The sequence below is a fragment of the Lemur catta genome, chromosome 4, assembly GCF_020740605.2.
Source record: "Lemur catta isolate mLemCat1 chromosome 4, mLemCat1.pri, whole genome shotgun sequence".
In the NCBI taxonomy this organism is placed as follows: Eukaryota; Metazoa; Chordata; class Mammalia; order Primates; family Lemuridae; genus Lemur; species Lemur catta.
In genome coordinates, this window is record NC_059131.1 from 15316154 (window position 1) to 15326946 (window position 10793).

Below are 10793 nucleotides of genomic sequence, written 5' to 3' on the forward strand. Positions count from 1 at the left end.
GAACAGAAGAGGAGGATGCTGTGAAGCTGAGGGCACATGTCACTTTTGGCTTTTGAAGCCTCAAATGGGAAGGTTGATGCGACCCGGGTTTGGTAGGAATTGCAGAGTTTATGTTAAGGCCCCTTCACAGATGCAGTGACTCGTACAGGTTTCACTCTCTCTATAAAGTGAAATAACAAATACAGCAGTCTACATAAGAAAAGAACAAAGAAGCACCACATGCCTCTGAACCTGGAGGTGCATGAGGAAAGGCTAAGAAAATAAAGACTTGGTAAAATCTGTTGAGCATGTAGATGCCCTCACTTACTCCATGGCTTTGGGCAACTAAGCCATCCCTATCCCCAAAAGAAGTCTGGCAGTTTATTCTCCAGGGATGGTACAATGAATGGTCTCTGAAAGGGGGAATCCAGGCAGAGTCATGGACGAAAAGGAGCTTGTCCCTAATGAATGCTAAACCTGAGTCCTCTGGCTACCTCTCCCAGCATGGCTTCCAGAGCCTTGGAGGCCATGTCCTTGCCCAGGCAGAAGACTGGGAGGCCTCAGCCACCGAGCCAACCCCAGAGGAGAGGACTGGAGATACTGTGGGTGACATGGCGGGGCTGATTCCCAGCAAAAGGTTACCCAGATCACCCTATGCGAAGGTGAAGTCCACACCATGTCCTCACTCAACAGTTCTTTTCAGCAGTTTACTAGTTCTTCACCCTTATACTCTCAATTATAAGAAGAAAATGAAGAATCACCAGATATTGAGAAGATCTGCCAACAAGGAACAAAAGTACCAAAATAAAAAGAAACAGGCAACTTGGAGAAAACAGGGACTCTATGTAAGGAGGGGAAAAAAAGCCACTTTTATTAATGTCCTCAAAGAGATAAGAGAGGATCCTTGAAATGGGAATAAATTGCAATAAATAGGAACATGAGATTAGGATAGAGTGAAAAAATAATAATATATTTTCAGAAAAATAAAGACTGAGAGATTTTATCATTCACAAACTCTTATGGAAACAATTTCTAAATGGTTGTACTTCACAACGAATAACTGAAAAAAATAGATGGATGAAGTATAATGCAAAAACAAAAATGATGAACAAGGAAATTAGTCAGCATGTGTTTAACATGTTAACTTTTTAAAAAAACAAGAGTAAAATTAACTTATTTGATGATGTAAAAATAAAGTGAAATTATATTACTGCAAAATGATTACAGGAAAGCTGGAAGGAGGCTGTTCAGAGTTAAAGCATACTGAGGTTTGTGCATCATTCCAGAGGAGGGTAATAATGTGATTAACTTTAGATTTTGATAAGTATGCATGCTACAGAACAGAAAAAAAATAAAAAATAAGAATATATAACTTTTAAATTAGTGGATGGGAACAAAGAGCCTAAAGAAACTATAATACAATGGAAAGAGGAAACTGAGGCAAAGCTGGAGCAAAGACAAATCATGATAAATGAGGAGCACAGAAGAAGAGGGGATAGATTCTGAGCACGCCCATACATGTGTATGGGGTGTGTGTATGTGTGCATATATACCTACCCTGAGTTTTATGCAGGAAAATCAACTATAAAAAGACAAAGAGAATCAACCAGAATTTGGAACAAGAACAAAAAATGCCAATTAGAATCAATATAATATTGCATCTATTAAATTTATAGATATTTACAACCTGATAAAATGAAGTTTTGTAAAAATTATGTGGAAATTGGCAACTTTAGGCATGTGAGAATAAATTGACACAATCACTTTGGAAAGTGATTTGGCAGTATCTAGTACAAATAAAAATGTACATACCCGATACCACAACAGTCCTAATGACTTCAAAAGTATATTCTTGAGAGAAATTCTCACATATGCATAAGATATAAGTTGTCATACTGTTCACTGTAGAAATATTGGTGAGAGTAAAAAACAATGGAAATAACCTAACTGGTTCACAGTAAATTAATTAATAAGCTGATTTATTCACATATTGGAGTATTCTATTCTCTATTGTCATTAAAATGCATGACCTATATCTGTATAAACCAACAGAAACATAATTTGGGATTTGGCTGTGGGAAAAATTTGGGTAGTGTGGTAAATATGCAATACAATAGTATATACTTAGTATATGTACTTATGTTCATAAAAATATATATTATATTACAGTGTCTTATGTTATATTATGTGTAATATTTATGAATACATAAAGTATAGTAAGACTGTAAAACAACAAATGATCTACATCTCACCATAGGAGGCTAGATGTCTCTAGTGGGATGAGAGGAAGGGAAGAGATGGGGAAAGAGTTATTTTGCTAAATCTGAAAGATATCTTTCTTTTAAAACAAAAAGAAGAACTGAAGCAATTTGGCAAAATATAAATGTCTTTTTCATCTTGGTATTGAACGTACAAATGGCAATGGTATGATTTTCTGTGATTTAGGTATTTTTGAAATAATTCATTATTTAAAATTTTAAAAAATACATAAGTGAATGAAAAGGTAGACAGATGGGTAGAACTGGCATCATTTGAACATGTAAATTTCATATTAAGACTATTTATTATACTATTTCATAATAATGTAATTAAAATTAAAACTGTCTAGTGATACTTCCTTTGCCATGTTGTTCTACATAAAAAGAAAGACTGTCTCTATATAAATAACTTATGAAAGCTTAGTGTAGATGCTATCATCCTGGAATTTAGGAGATAAACAGGATTTTCTGAGTGTGATCTGGAATTCTTTCCTAACATGTTATGCTAAGAGACACTTGAAAGTAAAATTTTCTTAATATCACTTATACATTTATTTGTGGCTTAGTTTTTAAAGGGTACATTTAAAATTATTCTGAATGAGATAGTGCAAGGCAACTCTTTGGAAGGAGTGAGAGGAATGCAAGTTCTAGGGTTTCTGTTAAAAACCATAAACACAACTCTTACATTTGTTGATTACCCTGGCATGTCTCTGTCTTAAATAGGTTCTTAATGCAAAAATAGGAAATGTGCATGGGTTCCATATCAGGACAATCATGATGCCTAGTGTGGTTGGAGCATCCTTTCTCTGAGTTTCCTTGCACTCTGAAAGGAGCTCTACCATAGCACTGACCACAAATACTCTTTTAAGGGTGCTTTATTTACCTGAATATTTCGTCAATTGTGTAACGCATTGATTGTCTTAAAAAGCAATTTTATTTATTTAAAACAAACATTTACCTAGAATTCACAGTGTATGGGCCAGGAGTAAATAAGATAGAATATTTGCATACCATCATTTTACAATTTTACAGTTTAGAATAATCATCTTTAATTCTACGTGCAAACTGAAAATCTTGTGGAAGGTTTGTGTGCGTGTGTGTGTGTGTGTGTGTGTGTGTGTGTGTGTGTATGTGTATATATATATATATATACACACACACAGGCATACCTTAGAAATATTGCAGGTTAAGTTCCAGACTACCACTGTAAAGTGAGCATCACAATAAAGTGAGTTACATAAACTTTTTACTTTTCCAGTACATATAAAAGTTATGTTTACACTATACTGTAGTTTATTAACTGTGCAATATAGCATATGTCTAAGAAACAATGTACATGCCTTAATTAAAAATATAGTATTGCTAAAAAATGCTAATAGACATGCTTGAAGCTCTGACTTGGGTGGGGCAAAGACAATATATGTAACCTAAACATTTGTACCCCCATAATATGCTGAAATAAAAAAATAAAATAAAATCCCTGCAATACCAAAAAAAAAAAAAAAAGATGCCAATGATCACTGAAACTTCTGTGAGTTGTAACTTTTTTGCTGGTGGAGGCTCTTACCTTGATGTTGATGGCTGCTGACTCATCAGTATGGCGGTTGCTGAAGGTTGGGGTAACTGTGGCAATTTCTTAAAATAAGACAACAGTGAAGTTTGCTACATTGATGGACTCTTTCTTTCACAAAAATATTTCTCCATAGCATGGAACGCTGTTTGATAGCATTTTACCCACAGTAGCACTTCTTTCAGAATTGGAGTCAATCTTCCCAAATTCTTCCTATGCCTTATTAACAATTTTATGTAATATTCTAAATCCTTTGAAGCCATTTCAACAATGTTCACACTATCTTCGTGAAGAGTTGATTCCATCTCAGGAAACCACTTTCTGTGTCATCTGTAAGATGACAAATTAATATTTTGTTATGAGATTGCAGCAATTTAGTCTTATCTCTAGACTCCACTTATCATTCTAGCTCTCTTGCTATTTCCACCACATCTGCAGTTACTTCTTCCATTGAAGTGTTTAACCCTCAAAGTCATCCAAGAGGGTTGGCATTAATTCTTCTAAAATTCTGTTAATGTTTTTTGGCCTTCTCCTATGAATTACAAATATTCTTAATGGCATAGAGAATAATGAATCCTTTACAGAAGGTTTAAATTTATTTTGCCCAGATCCATCAGAGAAATCGCTGTCTATAGCATCTATAGCCTTATGAAATGTATTTCTTAAATAATAAGACTTGAAAGTCAAAGTTACCCCTTGATCTATGGGCTGCAGAATGGGTGTCATGTTAGCAGGCATGAAAACAACATTAATCTCTTTATTCATCTCCATCAGAGCTCTTGGATGACCAGGTGCATTGTCAATGAGCAGTAATATTTTGAAAGGAATCTTTTTTTCCCAGGAAGTAGGTTTCAACAGTGGGCTTAAAATGTTCAGTAAACTATGCTATAAACAAATATGTTCTCATCCAAGCTTTGTTGTGGCACTTATAGAGCACAGGCAGAGTAGATTTACTGTAATTCTTAAGGGCTTTTGGATTTTAGGTAAATGAGCCTTGGCTTCAATTTAAAGTCACCACTTGCATTAGCCTCTAACAAGAAGGTCATCCTGCCTTTTGAAACTTAGAAACCAGACGTTGACTTCTCTTCTTTAGCTATGAAAGTCCTAGACGGCATCTTCTTCCAATAGAAGGCTGTTTTGTCTACACTTAAAATCCATTGTTGAGTGTAGCCACCTTCATCAGTGATCTTAGCTAGATCTTCTGGATAATTTACTGCAGCTTCTACATCAGCACTTGCTGCTTCTCCTTGCATTTTTACATTACGGAGATGGCTTCTTTTCTTAAAACTCATAAACCAACCTCTGCTAGCTTCAAACTTTTCTTCCGCAGTTTCCTCACCTCTCTTGGCCTTCACAGAATTGAAAAGACTTAGGGCCTTGCTCTGAATTAGGCTTCCATTCAAGGGAATGGTGTGGCTGGTTTTATCTATCCAGACCACTAAAACTTTGTCCATATTAGCAATCAAGCTGTTTTGCTTTCTTATCACATCACTTGGGAGTTCACTAGAGTAGCACTTTTTAATTTTCTCCAAGAACATTTCCTTTGCATTCAAAACTTGGCTAACTGGCCCAAGAGCCCTAGCTTTCAGCCTGCCTTGGCTTTCAACATGCCTTTCTCACTAAGCTTAATCATTTCTAGCTTTTGATTTAAAGTGAGAGATGTGCCATTCTTCCTTCACTTGAACACTTAGAGATCATTGCAGAATATTTTTTAAATTTTTTAATATTTTTTTATTTCAGCATATTACAAGAGTACAAATGTTTAGGTTCCATGTATTGCCTTTGCCCCATTGGAGTCAGAGCTTCAAGCATGTCCATCCCCCAGATGGTGCAGGGTTATTAATTGGCCTAGTTTCAATATTGTTGTGTCTCGGGCAATAGAGAGACCCAAGGAGAGGAATAGAGATAGAGAAATGTTCAGATGGTGGAGCAGTAATGACACACTCATTTATCTATTGAGTTCACCATCTTATAAGGCCACAGTTCATGGCATGCCAAAGCAATTACAATAGTAATATCAAAGATCTCTGATCACAGATCACCGTACAGATATAACAGTAGTCAAAAAGTTCAAAAATTGCTAGAATTACTGAATCATGACACAGAGACATGACATGAGCACGTGCTCTTGGAACAATGGCACAGATAGACCTGCTCAAGGCAGCTTTCCCACAAATCTTCATCTTGTAAAAAGTGAAATATCTGTGAAGTTCAATTAAAAGGCATATCTCCGTATATATGTGTGTGGGTGTGGGTGTGTGCATACGTTCTACTTCTTATTCTAAAGATCACCCAAGTTTGAGAAAATTAATGAATTAAAATAGAAAATAAGTGAGAATGGCCAGGATTTTTCAATCTGCATTGAAGTAGACAGTGTCCATTAAAGGCTAATTTCATTTACACTGAATATACTCACATATATAATTTTATGAAGCTGAAATATAATAATTTACCATGTATTGGGCACTGACTCACAAAGATAGTGAATCATTCTGCAGCATTGCACAGGAATCTAGGGAATAAGAGAACATCTACTCCATATTCTTGCTTCCAAGCATGACGATTCTTTAAACTCCCCAGACCAATGACTCTTCTTTTATTTTAGGCCTTACAGTTCTGTGATGATCCTGTCTCTCTCATGCAGCTGGGATTTCTGGGAGAAGAGCAATGATCTGAAAAATGAGCCGGTGGGACTCAGCCAGAATGACTTCATCTTCCCACACACGGTGGGTAACTGAGATGCCCTCCTTTTTGTTCCTGTCCTTCCTCCACCTCACCTCATCATTTTCACTTTCCCCTGTTGTCCTCCAGATCCATCCTTTCGGGATCCTTCTAGTACAGTCAGCCTGCCTCCTTCTCCTTCCGTTTGCCAGCCTTCAAAGGCCTGTGCATTTGAAATAGGTGGCTCAGGGGGTTTCTGTCCCTTGTAGAGACCATCCAAAAGGCCTCATTCATTGATTTTTTGGCTGGGGCATGGCTGACCCAAAGACCTCTTGAGTCCAAATCTGTTCTACTTCCAATGTGCTTTCACAAAACAATGTTTTCTCTCTTTTTCTCTTTCTCTCTGTCTTTCTCTCTCTTTTTGTTTTCCTGTGTACTTACTAAATGGGTAGCATGCAATAGGATAATTAATCAAATGTCCCTTCTCTCTCGAGGGCTAACACCTATGCCTGCACAGCTGTGTACTGCACGGCCCCAGGAGAGCCATTCACACAGACTCTGATATGAACAGTGTCCCTGGAGTTGTGAGATGCAGTAGTCATGCATGGAGGCTATTGGAGGGGCTTCTGCCAGATTTTAATTATCTGCAAGCATGTCTAGAAAATTCAGACCTTTTGCATTTTCACATTTTTTTCCTGTTCATAGCTTTCAAAAGAATAAAATGGTGAACTACCTACTAGCATTTGCTTTTTCAAAGTACTTAAAGTGATACATTCTTATTCTACCTTAAAATCCCATAACAATAGAATATACGGACTAAAAAATCTTGGAGATTATTTGGCATATTCTTATTTTCTAAATAAAGGCATTGTTATAAATTGCAATAAGTATCTTTTTTTTAAGTTATAAAATCACAATGCCGTACTTCCCTGGAAGGAGAGATACCATGATCATGAAGATGATTTTCCAAGGGTGAGGCTTATCCATTACATTCCTGTTGTGCTGACCCCTGCAACTTCCCCAAATATGGGAAACTCGACTGCATAATTTGTGGTGGGGGGACTGCGTTCGTGCTCTCCTCTGTTTAAAAAAGAAATCACAATACCTAGGACCAATGTGCTCATTTCTTGTCGGGGTTTTGTGTTAAAATGTGGGTTTGTAGACCATTTTGAAGTCTTAAAATAAAAGCTATAATGCAGAGCAAAACCATTTCTACCTGAAATAAGAAATAACGTAAATGTGATGGAGTTCTCATAACTGTAATGGCAGTGTAATATGGAAGGTGTGTCCTTGAGTTATTCTGCGATGGACTAACGCTGAACCTACATTCTCTGTGATTTCTTTTACGTGTTAAAAAACTGACCCTAATTTTGACTAGATACTTCATTAATATTCATTTGTATATAATTGCCTTAATTTCAGTGATAATGACTTCAGCTACCAACTGTTTGATTGATGGGTCTTGCGTCTTCTCTGGGAAGAAGCTAAGATATAAAAATCACACCATTCATGCATGCCTGGTATTTTTAGCTGCCTTTAATTACTAACCAGCTAAATAAGCATGCAAACCACGCTGTGATTGATAGGATCTCTTGGTTGAAGTGATTTTTTTCCTCAGAATTTGGAAGATGCTTGAATCAATTGAGTACTAAAAATAACCTCTGAGAGCTGAATCTTCCAGAATCAGGATGCTCTTGAATAAAAGCATCTAACAGGAAGGAGGGATTAACCTGCAGTCCTTAAGACATTCTGACTGGAGAAAAAGCAACAGAAAGTTCTCACTGAATACAGCACTATAAAAAAACCCCATAGTATATCGAAATCTTTATTTACTGAAGACTCGCTAAGTAGCACCATGCCAGAAACAAAAGGAAACATAACTTCAAGTCAATGGGGGCAAAGAAAAGAACAAGACAGAAAGCACAAAAGATGCAATTGAGCCCCATGACCTATGGCTAAGAAGAACACGTTTTAACTCAGAACCATCCTCTACGCTGGGTGGATGATAGCATTTCCCCTATCGTAACCCAATGCTGGTGAGTAAAATGTTGAGGAAGGAGGTTAAAGATCTTTGGGAATATCAACATGTGTGAAAGGAAAAATGTTTTCAAACTAAGCTCACTTACTAATATATAATATATAAATATGTATATATTTGTTTATATAAAAATACATAATATATATTAATATAATAAAGTAAAATGCGACAACCAAAAAAACATATAATAAATCTGGAGGAGATGGCTCTAGCCAAGAATCCACTTAGCTAGGAAGTGTGTCTACACACTGTCTTTGTTAATAATAAACAGAATTATCCTAAAGAAATGTGGTGATCAGAATGATGCCACCCTCTGAAACTGTTTTCATTGTACTGAATATCTAGCATCGGGTAGACTGAGCAGTTGGCTTTTGGTACCTGCTGTATTCCTTTATGTCCTCTCTCTGCTGTCTGACTTTTGTTCATCACTGGGGGAGCTCTCTCTGTCTCTCTCTTTATTCTTGGCTGAAGTCCTAGACTCCAGTGTTCTTATCCAAGTCCAAAGTCTCCAAAATAACCCCCATACCATCATATTCTTTCCTCCAGCCATTCAAAACTTCTGTCCACATGGGGCTTTTGTAAGAGTTAGGAGGAAGGCAATCTGATGATTTAAATTCAAACTCTGGCTATCTTTCTCTTTCAACAATATCTGGACTTTTAAACAAAATATTTTATAATATATGAATCTTCAATGGATACGTCTGGGAGATATAAAAGGCAAGACAAAGAAAAAAGTTTGAGATAATTTTTTTTTCTTAAATATATCACCAAAGTGACCTAATTAGGTAATGAAGGCAGGGAGACAACAGGGAGAAGGTAGCTCCACTTGACATATTAATCCCCATTTAAGATGTATTAGTTGTTTATTTGTGCAAGTCTGTGGCCATTTGTTAGCTTTTGGGGAACCTCTCTAAAGGCTGGTAGACAAACATGATAATTAGGTAGTTAAGGCACCATTGGTTTTCCAACACTGACTGTCCTCTCATCCCTGATTCTATAAAAGTCAGAGTTATGTGCCTTTCTCCTTCTTAGAGCCTTACAGAAACTATGGTGGGGAAGAAAGCAGGTAACAAAATAAAAGCAAACCGAACATCAATAGTGAAAATGCATCTCTGATGCTCTGCATGTGTGGTTTTCAAGGCTTGGTTCCAAGGAAGCTGACCCAGGGAAAGAGGCCCAGGCGCTGCTCACTTCGCACACAGGATAAGGGACTCTCCCAGAGACCGCTCAGCAGTGGTTTTATGTGTCAGACATGTTCACTGGCTCCCTGCTCCTTCAACTGCGTGTCTGCTTTCTGTGCACTAAAAATAACTCTACTTTCTCCTTTTTCTGTAGCATATACTAGAAAATAAACAGAAACAGAAACAAAACGGCGAGATGTTGCATTTTAGAGTCTGAAGGCCATGTGGGAAAGGAGGGCAACTGCGATTATGTTAACATACGGGGGAAAGTGAGTTGCTAATGCACTTGGTTTCTTTTATTTATATTCCTCCTTCTGTTACCAAATAGCCTCACTGGGCTGTGTGCACCTGATGACACTCTCACGCTGTGCCAAGGTGTGATCTTGCTGCAACCGGAGCTGGATTGTGCTGATATTTTCAAGTGACAAATAAAAATGAGAAATTAAATCCCACGGCCAGGGTCTGTTGTCTACATTAGCTCAGAGCTGGTTAGGTCCAGAAGCTTCTAGCCCTACTGTGCTAAAATGGCCAGAAGGTGCCCACTCATCTCAGGGTGGGCTTCCTGTCTTGATTCCCTTGTTTACATATGACAGTCGCTAGCATCTGCCTCTTCTGCAGGTCGCCAATAAATCCTAACTCATGACTACTGAGACACTCAGAACGAGGGAAGGCAGCAAACGTAATAGTTCTCTGTTCCCAAAGTAATTACCACACTGAACATATGAGCAGTAGATGTTAGGGAAGAAAGTGAGTGATATTGAAGGTGAACAATAAATATTTGTGGAATAAATTAATGAATGGATGTAGGCTGAAAGTCTTCCTAGATGTGGTAGAACGGGGTTTGTTAAACAGAGAAAAGTGAGTAGACTACAGGAGAAGAAATGATAAAAGCTCCACTGGCCAGACCCTGTGCTAAACACTTACATATATCACTTAATCTCCAAAACAAACCAATCAAGGTCAGTTTTATTATTCTCATTTTACATGGGAAAAATTGAGGCTTCAAAAAATCAAGTAAACTTTATGCTGTCCCCTTGTTAGACAGCAATGGGGAAGGATGGGAACGCAGTTTTGTCTGACACCAGTTCTTGCTCTTTTCCCTGCTC

General features: G+C 37.3%; 1 non-coding gene across 1 annotated transcript; it reads left to right on the forward strand.

Moving 5' to 3' along the window:
- The first annotated feature begins 7389 nt into the window (after positions 1-7389).
- LOC123637671 lies at positions 7390-7551 on the forward strand. Its single transcript, XR_006735018.1, has one exon. It is a non-coding gene; the product is annotated as a U1 spliceosomal RNA (small nuclear RNA).
- Positions 7552-10793: the final 3242 nt, after the last annotated feature.